This window comes from Geotrypetes seraphini, chromosome 8 (assembly GCF_902459505.1).
Source record: "Geotrypetes seraphini chromosome 8, aGeoSer1.1, whole genome shotgun sequence".
Lineage (NCBI taxonomy): Eukaryota > Metazoa > Chordata > Amphibia > Gymnophiona > Dermophiidae > Geotrypetes > Geotrypetes seraphini.
Genome location: NC_047091.1, coordinates 126606823 through 126620850, shown reverse-complemented (window position 1 = coordinate 126620850; position 14028 = coordinate 126606823). Strand labels below are relative to the sequence as shown.

The window sequence follows — 14028 nt, the reverse complement described above, 5'->3', positions numbered from 1 at the left end:
CTCCCCAGACTAGCAGCAGCTCACTGTGTGTCTGCTTCACTACATAGCTGCCAGTAGTGTTAGTGATTCCATCAGACAGCCTCGGAGCCTTTGTTAGGGCAGGCCGCCTCTGATGATCTAACTTCCTCTTTCTTCGGAGGTGGGTCCAGCCTAGCAAAGGTCCCGAGGCTGCTTGATGGAATCGCTAACACTGTTGGCAGCTGTGCAGGGAAGTAAACGTAGACAATGAGCTACTTCTGGGGGGTAGGGGGGTGGATAGGTGCTGCTAGACCGGGAAGAGACCTGGGGGAGGAGAAGGGAGGGGTGCTGCTGCTGGACCTGGGAGAGAGATAGAGGTGCTGTTGGACCTTGTGGGGGAGATAGAGAGATGCTACTAGACCTGGGTGGTGGGGAGAGATGAGAGGGAGAAGTGCTGCTGGACAGGAGGGGGGAAGGGAAGGGAGAGGTGCTGCTGGACCTGGGGGATGGTGGACCTGGTTGGTGAGGGGAGATGAGAGGGAGAGGTGCTGCTGGACTGGCAGAGAGAAAGAAATGTTGGACTGGTGGAGGGATAGGAGGGAGCAATGTAGGACTGAAAGGAGGGGGCAGAAAGAAGGAAGGGAGGGGAGATGTTGGACTGCAGGGGGCAGAATGGATGGAGGGAGAAATGTTACACTGGGGATGAAGAGAGATGACACAAGGAATGGAGAGATGTCAGATTCTGAGAAGGATGATGGAAGGAAAGAGAGAGAGATGTCAAACCACTGGAAGGGGAATGGGGAGGGAAGAAGAGAGAGATGCCAGACCAGAGAAGGGAAGGAGAGAAGAGAGATATGCCAGAGTGCAGGAAGGAGGGGAGAGAGAGATATGCAGGGCAGGATTAACCAATAGGCCAAGTAGGCACGTGCCTAGGGCCCAAAATGGACAGGGTGGCCCGATGAAGGAGGGCATCAACATTTTTTCCAAACGGCGATGGGCCCCTCCAGCATCGATCGGCAACGCGGGCCCCCCCTCTGATTGGCAACGCAGGCCCCACCCCGATCGGCAACGCAGGCCCCCCCCATCGACGGAAAGTAAGATAAGCAAGCAAAGCGGATAAGAAAGGCAACAGGAACTGTAATTGTGCAAGTGGTGATACTTGCCCAAAGCTTCCCTCTGACGCAGCTTCCTATTTCCGCCTGGGTGCATGGAGGGGTGGGGTGGGGCGGGGCAGGGAGCCCAGTGTACTTGTGTGCCTAGGGGCCCTCGACGAATTAATCCTGCCCTGGAGATATGCCAAACTGCAGGAAGGAAAGGAGAAAGATGCCATACTGTGGGAAGGGGGAAAGGAAGGCGAGAGATGTCGGATCATTGGGGGGAGGGAAAGAGAGGGATTTTGGAACATGGAAAGGGGAAGAGAAGGAAAGATGCCAGACCGTGAGAGAGGTAGGAAGGGAAAGTAAGACATGGGAAAGTAGATTTTGAGAAGAAAGCAGAAAATGTAAAAAAGTTGAATGGTAAAAGTTAATGCCAAAGATGAATTTAGGGCAGAAAGTGAAGAAGCAGTGAAAAACAGCCAATGGATAAGAAGGCCCTGGAAACAGTTAAGAGCAGAGTGAAACCAGAGACTGGGAAAAGATGATTATCAAAATAAGATCAACAGGCAGCAAAGGTAGGAAACATTATTTTATTTTCAATTTAGTGATCAAAATGTGTCAGTTTTGAGAATTTACAAGTCTGCTGTCTATATTTTGCACTATATTTGTCTATTTTTCTGTAGCAGTTACTGAGGTAGAACAGCACAGGAGAGTCAAAACCACAAACACAACACTCAGACTCAAAGTAGTGGAAAGGTCCAAAAAAGTCTGGTGAACTCAAGATATCATACACAATTCTTTATTTCTTCAATACACCATATATCGACTCGACATACGCATGTTTCGACTAAAAAGGCCTGCATCAGGAGTCTCACAAAAAGGTCAAAAGATCACATTTAATGTTCAATACAAATTCACATGAATCACGCTGTGAAAAAACACCACCACTTGTCAACTGCATATGACGAAAACAGTAGCAGTTGACAAGTGGTGGCGTTTTTCACAGCGTGATTCATGTGAATATTGAACATTGAATGTAACAGTGTAATGAAGTGCCAATGGAAATTAGGGCTCCATACAATGACGTTGAACTGCTGTCTACTCTCAACACATATCCGAATAAAACTGTTGCAAACAAGGCACTCACAGCCATTTCCAGACAGCCATAGTTTCTGTCTGAGCACCTATCAGTACTTGCCTTTTTTATGACAGAATCTCACCAGAAGCAAAGCTACGAATAGTGCACAACTTACAGCGTTGCCAGACATTCTACATCATCTCATGTGTACAAATGAAACGGAACCTGTGACTTTTGAAAGTCTTGTAACACACACAGTCATTTTTTATCTCTTGATTGAAGGAGGATCAACAAAAGCAAAATATTCCTGAAAAAAAAGCCCACAGAGTGGACTTGCGATCCAGTTTTCAAGGAACTTTGGAATCAGGCATCCATAATGACTGTTGAAGCAGAACGAGGGATAAGCCTCAATGAAAAATACAATGATACTTTGGCAAAAGATGAAGAACAAAAGCAATTTGTTCTTTAGCTAGTGGCCAATCACTGAAAGTAGTTTCCTTCTGCATCAAAGACGGCTCTTATGTCATAGACCGTGTTTGTCGAGTGCACAAGAATTACAATAGCTTAGCGGCAGTTTTAAAAGGTGGGGCGACCCCTAAACTTTGTTTAAGTAAAACTTTGTGTGTTTTTCATTTTATATAAAGGAATAAAATAAGCCTTGTGGACAAATGAAATGTGTCAATTTTTTTGGACCACTCTAATGGTCATTCACTACCATTATTTTGTTTTTCTTTGCTGAATGAGGGATAATATGTTGTAAGCTCTGAATTCAGCATCCCCAATCATTTTCAAAAGTTGGCTCCTATGGGGAAGACAAGGCCATAGCAGAGAAATTAAATGAATTCTTTGCTTCGGTCTTCTTCGAGGAAGATATGGGGGAATTACTGGTGCTAGAAATGGTAGTCAATGCTGATGAATCAGAGAAACTATAACAAATCTCTGTAACACTGTAAGATGTAATAAGCCAATTTGACAAATTGAACAGTAGCAAATCACCTGGACTGAACTGTATACATCCCAAACTACTGATTGAACTGAAAAATGAACTTGCAGAGCTACTGTTACCAATTTGTAGTTAATCTTTAAAATTCAGCATGGTACTGGAAGATTGGAAGGTGACAAACATGATTTTTTAAAAATTTACCAGAGTCCAACATCAATAAACCAGTGAGTCCATCAGTGCTGGCAAAATGGTAGAGACTATTATCAAGAATGAAATCACTGAGCATATAAGCATGGATTAATAAGACAAAGCCACCATAGATATAGTCAAGGGAAATGTTGCCTCACCCATCAATCTACTAAATTTCTTCAAAGGAGCGAATAAACATGTGGATAAAGGTGAGCTGATCAATATTATGTATCCAGATTTTCAAAAGGTATTTGACAAAGCAATCGCTGACAAACTGAACACATTTTTTACATCTGTATTTACCGAAGAAGATGTACACAGCATACCGGAACCTATCAGGCTATATGATGGAAATGAAGACGGAAAGCTGACAGGATTGACGGTCAGTCTAGAGGAGGTATGTAGGCATATTGATAGGCTTAAGAGCGATAAATCCCCGGGACCAGATGGCATCCATCCGAGGGTCATCAAAGAACTGAAAGGGACCATAGCTGAACTGCTTCAACTAATAGCCAATCTTCCAGAAGACTGGAAGGTGGCAAATGTTACACCAATCTTCAAGAAAGGTTCAAGGGGAGACCCGGGGAACTACAGACCGGTGAGTCTGACCTCGGGACCGGGAAAGATGGTAGAGTCACTGATAAAGGACAGCATCATTGATCACCTTGACTGACACGGGCTGATGAGGACCAGTCAGCATGGTTTTAGCAAAGGCAGATCGTGTTTGACGAACTTGCTGCACTTCTTTGAGAGAGCAAACAGACAGATAGACAAGGGCGATCTGGTCAACATTGTATATCTGGATTTTCAAAATGCGTTTGACAAGGTTCTGCATGAACGACTACTTCGGAAAATTGCAAGCCAGGGTGAAATACTCATGTGGATTAAAAACTGGCTGGAGCATAGGAAACAGAGAGTGGGGCTAAATGGACAATACTCGGACTGGAAGAGCGTCACCAGTGGGGTGCTGCAGGGCTCGGTGCTTGGACCCGTGCTCTTTAACATCTTTATAAATGATCTGGACATAGGTACGACGAGCGAGGTGATTAAATTTGCGGATGATACGAAGTTATTCAGAGTAGTAAAGACGCAGGGGGATTGCGAAAATCTGCAACATGACATAATCAAGCTCGAGGAATGGGCATCGACATGGCAGTTGAGGTTCAACGTGGATAAGTATAAAGTGATGCATGTCGGTAACAAAAATCTCATGCACGAATACAGGATGTCCGGGGCGGTACTTGGAGAGACTTCCCAGGAAAGGGACTTGGGAGTTCTGATCGACAAGTCGATGAAGCCGCCCACACAATGTGCGGCGGCAGCAAAAAGGGCAAACAGAATGCTAGGAATGATAAAGAATGTAAAATTATGTCTTACCTGTTAATTTTCTTTCCTTTAGAAGCAGCAGATGAATCCAGGAGCCAATGGGATACCTCACATCTACCAGCAGGTGGAGATAGAGACACTGATTAACAGGTGTACTTATTTGCTGGCACTCCTCCTGTCTCATCAGTATAGCTCCTTGCCCAAGCATATTTAACCATCAATAGGTATAGCATGTAAAAAACTTCTTTCCCAGAACACATCGCAACCAGCAATGATACAGAATACCATCATTAAGAACACCCAATCACTAAAAGTCGCACCCGAAAAAACCGACAACCAAATACCAGAAAGGGTGGGGCTCTGGATTCATCTGCTGCTTCTAAAGGAAAGAAAATTAACAGGTAAGACATAATTTTACATTCCTTAGCAAAGCAGCATATGAATCCAGAGACCAATGGGATGTAGCAAAGCAATCCTTAATCTGGGTTGGAAGCAAACGTCGCCTTCGCAACGACCGAAGCATCAAAAAACCCCTATCGCATGTGCCCGCACATCCATGCAGAGCCGCGGAGAGAAGGTACTCTCGGAAGACCAGTTAACCTTGAGACAAATCTCCTCCAAGGCACAAAACCTCTGGGCCGAGCCCACGAAGCAGCTATCGCTCCAGCGGAATGGTCATGAAGTTCAATCGCCACCCGCTCCCCGCCAGTAGGCAAGCATAAAGAATGTCCTCCTGGACCCAATGAGCGAAGTAGGCATCGGACACCGCCATACGCATGAGGCGGCCCTTGAAGAATATCCAAAGGAGATCTAAACAACTAACAGTTGATAGAACCGAGCTCGCGGAGAACTCGGCATACGTATCAAAAATTGTATTGAATAAAAGCACTGCTCCCAATATCCCCTCCCAGGAAGAAGGAAGGAAACAAGCGAGCCTGACAGAAAAGAAACGATGACACCCTTCCAGAAAGAAATAGTGGTACCAGCCAAACTGATATCCCCTATTTTGGAAATCCGACATAGGAATACCCGTTGAACAAGGCCTGCCACATAGAAGATTGCAGAGCTGAAGCCATGGCCACAAGAACACCCTGTTCAACGGCACAGCCCTTTGGAATCCCCAAAAGACACGGAGGAAATAAAACCTTCGGAAACCTGCAAAGACATACGTGAGGAATGTACTCCAAATCTTGCTCTCCATGAGGTGCCTGAACATACCGCACTCTGTTTAGGGACTGAACTACATAAAGCTGAGAAGGAAACGAAGAGCAACCTACCCAGTCCTTGTAACAAGCCAAGAAAGGCTCCAGAAGTGGAAGGGAATTGAACGCTAAGCCCTTGGCAATACACTTGTGTCAAAAAGGAACTCTGGAGTGGTTCAAACGTGAAGAAGCGCCCCAGAAAGGAAAAAACCTATGAATAGTACCGGAGAAAACAAGCGCTGTGCAAATTCGAAGATGCACGGGTAAAGAAATGAGGGAAAGATACCACCCTTTTTCTTTCCGTCAAATGGCCCGACTGGAAGTCGTCCGAATCAAGTAGGCGGTCAAGAAAACACTAAATTAATCGCCTGGCATTGCCAAAATGGAACCACCGCCCACATCACCTAAAACGTTCGTGAAGCCTTAGGTAGGCGAAATGGCATGTGCCAAAACCGAAAGCGCCGCTCCAAGAGAGGCAGGCATCCCAAGCGCCCATTTGGAGTCCATCGAGAAAATGTAAAAATATTCCCAGGTTGTATGCAGAAATGTGTAACCCCGAGAAACTAATTCAGCAGACCGGATTGAGCCTGCCCAATGCCCCCATCTCGGGCCCCACGCAGGAAGTGGAAAAACGTCCCTTAATTCCCGAAGAATTACAAGAACTGCCCTGAGGACCAGGAACACTGAAAAGGGAAACACAAAACATAGAGACTCCCAGAACGAACTGGTAACCTGAGGAGGATGCAAAGATGCAATCATCCTGAAAAACCTACACCCCCCCCCGACCTGACAGTACAGCGTCTTCTCCCTCATGAGAAAGCCTGAAGAGACATTGGAAGAAGTCAAGATCACCTCAGAATGAAGTGCAGAAGGTCAGGGAATGTTAGGATGAGACTGCCGGATCTGTAAGAAGAGTCTCCTAGGACAAACAAGTGTCCGTTAAAGTGAAAAACGCACTAGACTTAATCAAGAGGCTGCATCTACCGCCCCGTGGAAAACAACAGCATCCTTATAGGTATCAGACAAAGCTCACATTGCTAATGAGAGCTTCAGGGATGAGGCTAACAGCCACCTAGCTCGCGTCCTCCGCGGGTTTGAAAGAATAGTTAACCGGCTCCTGGTTAAAAAGGAGCTGTACAGTCCGTCTTGTCTGGTCGGGGGGCCTATCTAGTATGTGCCATGATAAAATGGTGACAGGAGAAACTAGCACGATAAGCATGGAAATCCGAAGTCCAGTCCTCCTCGGAAACCAAGAAAGAGTGCCCTTAGGAAAAGTATACAGACCCGATGTCTGAAAGATAAGACACCTATTCCAAAAGAAAAAACGTCAGGGAATATTCAACTGACATATAGCCCTGATGTCTCCTACTGAGAGTCCCTGCAAGGTGAAATGAACCCTCAAACAACCTGGCAAAACAGGGTGTACAGCCCCCTACGGCAGGATAAGATGGTAGCCTCATAAGACTGCATAGAAGCCAGTCAACCACAGGGCCTTACATCACTCCTGAAATAAGACAACCTAGCCCTGCCCGCGAAAAAACAAATAGGCCCAAACCACAGCCTCGGGAGAGAGTCTATGGCCGCACTACTGGCAACTGCAACTCGCAGAAGCGGCCATGTCCAGCAATTGGGAGCTCACAGAAAGCGCAGCGAGAGGAGAGATGTCAAAACAGACAACAAAGACGCCGTGGTGCTCCCGCCATTTAATCAGTATAGCGTCGGAGCACAAGCGCGGGCGTCCGGACCTCCGAAAGGCACCGGCTCCATAAACAGTCACCCGTAGTGCAATTAAACACAGCTGCAGGATACGCCGTGCAAACAGCCGCATAAGTGACCAGGCCATAACCATCAGGATAGATCCCCGCCCACGCAAGAAGACAAGCTCGCACCTTCCGCGCGCGGGAAGGCACCGGCCCTATTTATTTATTTATTTATTTTTTTATTTTTTTTTTTAACTGAGCCCAAAAATATTCAAAATAAACTAGATCGCCTATACAAACGTACATTCCCTAGCAACCGCAGGGAGCTCTCCATCGACCAGTTACATCGAAATTAAACAACGCGGAGCCGCTGAGAAATCAATCATCCCCTGGTTGAGCCCCGTGACCACACCAAACATAAGATCACCAACAAAACCCGCAGCTTCCAGAAATTATAACCCCCCGAAGTAACATAAAAAGAAATACTCACAACCTGGTGGACAGGGCTTGCAGAGCCGGAAGACCCTGGCTGAGCCCCAAAGACAGGGCAGAATCATACCTACCAAATGCGGTCTCCCCTTTTTTTTTTTTTTTTGAAAGGGAAAGAAGAAAAAATTAGAGACCAAATTAAACCCTCTATCATTGGAGGGAGGGTGAGGCAGGGACAAGGGGGGGCCCAAGTGTAACCTCCAAAGCCGGCACCATTTAGCCGAACACCCCTGTCTCACTGAAGAGAAAAATCTCAACAGGAGAAACAGCATGGCAGTCTCACTGAAGAGAAAACCTCAACAGGAGGCAATAAAGTTCCAGTCACAGCCAGAATCCAGGAGCTAGTTGAATAGCGACTTCCACCTGCTTGGAGATAGAGAATACTGATGAGACAGGAGGAGTGCCAGCAAATAAGTACACCTGTTAATCAGTGTCTCTATCTCCACCTGCTGGTAGATGTGAGGTATCCCATTGGTCTCTGGATTCATATGCTGCTTTGCTAAGGAAGGGGATCACAAACAGATCAGAGAAGGTTATCATGCCGCTGTACCGGGCCAGGTACGCCCTCACCTGGAGTACTGCGTCCAGCACTGGTCACCGTACATGAAGAAGGACATGGTACTACTTGAAAGAGTCCAGAGAAGAGCGACTAAGATGGTTAAGGGGCTGGAGGAGCTGCCGTACAGCGAAAGATTAGAGAAACTGGGCCTCTTCTCCCTCGAACAGAGGAGATTGAGAGGGGACATGATCGAAACATTCAAGGTACTGAAGGGGATAGACTTAGTAGATAAGGACAGGTTGTTCACCCTCTCCAAGGTAGGGAGAACAAGAGGGCACTCTCTAAAGTTGAAAGGGAATAGATTCCGTACAAACGTAAGGAAGTTCTTCTTCACCCAGAGAGTGGTAGAAAGCTGGAACACTCTTCCATAGGCTGTTATAGGGGAAAACACCCTCCAAGGATTCAAGACAAAGTTAGACAAGTTTCTGCTGAACAAGAACGTGCGACTGTTAGGCCTAGTCTCAGTTAGGGTGCTGGTCTTAGACCAGAGGGCCGCCGCGTGAGCAGACTGCTGGCATGATGGACCACTGGTCTGACTCAGCAGTGGCAATTCTTATGGTCTTATGTTCTCATTCAAACTAGAAAGTCATAAGATAGGAGGTAAATTTAATTATCTCACTAGTCATTTCCATCTCTAGATCACAGATAACATATTAACAGCTCCATTATTATAACCCTTCTCCATTGACAATACTGAGCATTTAAGCCTACTGTCTGTTTTCTATCTTTTAACCAGTTCTTAATCCATAATAGGACATTGCTGATGATACAAAGTTGTTAAATCGCAAGAGGATTGTGAAAAACTGCAAGTGGACCTTGTGAGACTGGGAATCAAAATGTCAGATGATGTTTAATGTGAGCAAGTGAAAAGTGATGCATGTGGGAAAGAGTAACCCAAACTATAGCTACATGATGCAGGGTTCCATGTTAGGAGCTGCCACCAGGAAAAGGATCTAAGTGTTATTGTTGAGGATATGTTGAACCCAGAAGCTCAGTGTGCGGCAGCAGCTAAGAAAGCAAATAGAATGTTAGGAATTATCAGGGAAGAATGGAAAACAAAGATGAGAATGTTATAATGACCTTGTATCACTCCATGTAATTCTGATCTCCCCCATCTCAAAAAACATAAAGCGTAATTAGAAAAGGTAAAGAGATGGGTAATGAAAATTATAAAAGGGATGGGACAACTTCCCTGTGAGGAAAGGCTAAAGTGGCTAGGGTTCTTCAGCTTGGAGAGGAGACAGCTCAGGGGAGATATGACAGAGGTCTATAAAATACTGAGTGGAGTGGAACAGGTAGATGTGAATCACTTGTTTACTTTTTGTAAAAATACTAGATTAGGAGGCTTCTGATGAAGCTATGAAGTAGTAAATGTAAAACAAATAGGAGAAAATATTTCTTCACTCAACGGGGTAATTAAACTCTGGAATTCATTGCCAGCGAATGTGGTAAAAACAATTAGCTTAGCAGGGTTTAAAAAAGGTTTGGATAATTTTCTAAAACAGAAGTCCATAAGCCATTATTAAGATGGACTTAGGGAAATCCACTACTTATTTTCAAGGAACTTAGGAATCAGGCATCCATACTGACTGTTGAAGCAGAACAAGGGTTAAGCCTCATTGAAAAAATGCAATGATACTTTGGCAAAAGATGAAGAACAAAACAATTTGTTCTTCAGCTAGTGGCCAACCACTGAAAGAAATTTCCTTCTGTATCAAAGGTGGCTCTTATGTCAAAGACCGTATTTGTCGAGTGCACAAGAATTACAATAGCATAGCGGCAGTTTAAAAAAAACAGTGAGGTGAGGTGACCCCTAAACTTTGTTTAAGTAAAACTTTGTGTATTTTTCATAAAATCTGCTTTACTACTTGGGATCTTGCCAGGTACTTATAACCTGGATTGTCCACTGTTGGAAACAGAAAACTGAGCTCGATGGACCTTTGGTCTATCTCAATATGGAAACTCTTATGTTCTTATGTACTTCCTGAAAATCTAGATACATAATACTGACTGTTTCACCTTTATCTATATAGTATGTCTATTATGCCTTCAAAGAATTATGATTAGTCAAGTGAAGTAAAGGAGTTGTCTAGTTGTAAGAGAAAGGGAAGCAAAGTGGAAACTGGGGAAGCCAGAATTCAAACCCCACTAATGAGTCTTGTGATCTTGGGTAGGTCCTTTTACCTGCTGTTGCCTCATGTACAAACTATATACCTTCCAGAGATAGGGAAGCACCTACTGTACCCAAATGTATCATCCCTGAGCTACCAATGAAAAGGCCTGAGCCAAATCTACATAAATAAAATGTTTTAAATTATGAAAATCACTAAATTCCATGCTGGCTTCTCCTCATTAACTAATCCTTTTAATAATAATAATAATAATAACAACTTTATTTTTGTATACCGCAATACCACAACAGTTCAGAGTGGTTTACAGAGGAAGAGACTGAATACAGACAGCAATGATACATACAAGACATTCAGATTAGCTTAGCAAGTTGAGGGTAGTCAGGTATATCCGGAGGCATATCAGAGATACAAGGCAGGGGATACAAGGCAGGGAGGGAGTCAGAGAAATTTATCAAAGAGATAGGTTTTAATTGATTTCCTGAAGGTTTGGTAGGAGGGTGCATTTGAAACGAGGGTGGTTAGACATTTATACTAAGGTGCAGTAGCCGATTTAGCGTGTGCTAAATGCTAACGCGCGCCAACACGTCCAAAGGATATAATGGATGCATTTGCACATGTTAGCGTTTAGCGTGCGCTAAAACGGCTACCGCACCTTAGTAAAAGGACCCTAAGCCATTCTTATCCATATGTCTAGAACTTCTGCCCTTAACAGCAGTTTCTATCATTTTAACAGGCAGCAACATCAAACTCAAATCCAATATTTTCCTTGGCTATCCTTCAGCCTTCAAATACATTGGTAATAATAGGTTACCGATCAACATTAGTTGGTCTGCATTTTCCTATCCAAATCCTTTCAGAACTCTAGTACAAATACTATCAAATCCCATCTCAACCTCATCTCAGTAATCACTGATCACCACCACCACCACCACCACTGCAACATCTTGCCAGTAATCACAGTCTCCCATTATAACCAGTATTGCTTCACTCTAATAACTCCTCCATGACTACAGAACTCTCCAATCTCAGCATCACCCCAATACTGACCCCTCCATCCAACTAAACCACACCCCAAAACTACTGACTCCTGCATAACCATCATAGCCCTTCCCCAATAACCATCTCAGTCTAAAAGCAAGGTAATAAATAGAAAAAAAAAAACCTAAAAATAAATAATACCTTTTTTATTGGACTAACTTAATGTAGTTTATGATTAGCTTTCAAAGGTGACCCCTTCTTCCTTCAGTTTAAAAGCAGTAACCACTAACATTTCTACAACCAGCTAACTCTAAGTCCATTAACCATAGTCCCTTCCAACCAGTTCAACCTCCACCCCAATAACTCCACATAACCACAGACCCATTTAAGCAATAACACTGAATTCCCATAACCACAGATCCCTCTACCTACCGATCCCCCATAACCAAATCAATCTCACCCCTAAAACTATGGATACCCCATAATTAAATTCCATATAACCAATTCAATCTGATCCCTGTAACATCTGACCCCCCTATAACCATTGAAACCCATAACCAGCTCGGCAGCAAACCAATAGCCACTTACCCCCCTCCCCAAACCAGCATTTCACCACTAATCAATGAGCCACCATAATAATCTCAGTCATGACCCCCAATAACTACAAATTCCCTATAATCACTGGCATATAACTTCATCCCAAAAATGTATTTATTTAAATTTAGCTCACACCTTATCAGTACTAGCTCAAGATGAGTTACGGTCAGGTACATTAGGTATGTTTTTTTGTCTCTGATTAGGCTTATAATATAAATTTATACCTAAGGCAATAGAGGGTTAAGTGACTTGCCCAAGGTCACAAGGGGCAGCTGTAGCCCAGTAATCTTAACCACTGATCCCCTCATAGCTATAAACCTAGAACCATTTCAGCCTCACCCTTACATAAACTGATGCCTGAGCAGACCCATGCAACCAGCTTAGCTTCACCCTAGTGATCACAGACCCATAGAACCAGTTTAGCCTAATCCCAAGAACCACAGATCTGTATAATCATAAGAATAGCCTTACTGGGTCAGACCAATGGTCCATCAAGCCCAGTAGCCCGTGACTAGTACCTGGCCAAAACCCAAATAGCCACTGACCTCCATAACCACAGATCCCTTCAACCACCTCAACATCACCCTACTCAAATGTCAAGTTTTATTAAATTTTGATTTAATCGCCTATTCAAGAATTCTATCTGAAATACAAAAATAAAATTATACAGGGATAAAAATTTCTAAACATAATATCAAACTTACCAAATAGAGCCCCAAAACCAACTGATCCCTGGAACCAATTCAAATAAACTCCACTGACCATAAATCTGTGTAACCAGCTCAGCCTCATCCATATAACCCAATTAAACAGCCACTGACCCCCCCTAACCATAGATCCCTCTGATCACCTCAGCATCACCCGTTATATGATCCTCATCCCCAAAACCCCTGACCCCCACCAGAAGCAAAGGATCCCCGGAACCAATTCCAACTCACCCCCAGTAATCAGTTCAGCCTTGCCCCCATTAAACCCTGACGTCTCATAACTTCAGAGCCCTCGAACCACCTCAGCGTCTCCCCAATACCCCCCGTCCTAGGATGACTCCCGCTAAGCCGCGCGCGCTCTCCCGGGCCCTGAACCCCCCTTTCTCTCTCTCGGTAACAGCTATTCCGCCTCCCCCAGGCCTGGCAGTCTGCGCCCGGCTCTCGCCTCTACGACAGAGCCGCAGCCAGCTCCGGGAGCCGCCACCTCACACTCACCGGCAGGTCCTTTGCAGGCTATTCCACAGCTTAAATCGGGCGGCGGCGGCGGCGGCAAAAGAGGGTGGGGGGGGGGGAGGGGCGCTGCGTGACAGGAGACGAGGCAGCAGCTACGCGAAGCGAAATGAGGACGCGGGCTCGAGCCGGAGCTGCTGTGGAGATTAAAGAAGGGGGAGCGAGCAGAGGTGGTGTAGAGGTTATTGGGATGAGGGGAAGTGCTGTGGGAGACGAGCTCGAGGGTGGGGGGCGGTGAGGGGGAATGTGAAAGCAGTGGGTCGAGATGCGAGCTGAGGGGTGGGGGTGGGGGGATAATATAGTTTGGAGAGGAGTTGGTAGGGGGAGGGTGTAAGTAATGGGGGGCAGGGAGGTGAGGATAACGTGAGCTATGAGGGGAAGTGATGTGTGGGGTAATGGAGGTAAGTTGTGAAAGAGAAGTGAGGATCATGAGGTGAGAGAGGGGTCACTTGTGAATGAGATGGTGTGGTGAAGTAATATGGAGGTTTTTGGGGAGGAGGTGGGTATGGGTGAGTTATGAGGGGAGAGGAGTAGGAGTAGGAGTAGTATTCTGCGAACCTGGC

At 45.2% G+C, this 14028-nt stretch overlaps 1 protein-coding gene across 2 annotated transcripts in view; it reads right to left on the bottom strand.

Annotated features, from left to right (window-relative positions):
• Window positions 1-13714, bottom strand: part of GNG7 (G protein subunit gamma 7) — a 79810-nt gene extending 66096 nt beyond the window's left edge. Inside the window, exon 1 of one of the 2 annotated variants that reach the window (XM_033956241.1) lies at window positions 13451-13714. The gene's annotated coding sequence lies outside the window, so the exon portion shown is untranslated. Of the gene's footprint in view, window positions 1-12952; window positions 13003-13450 lie in introns of those variants that run through there. The other variant, XM_033956243.1, reaches the window with a different exon arrangement.
• Window positions 13715-14028: the final 314 nt, after the last annotated feature.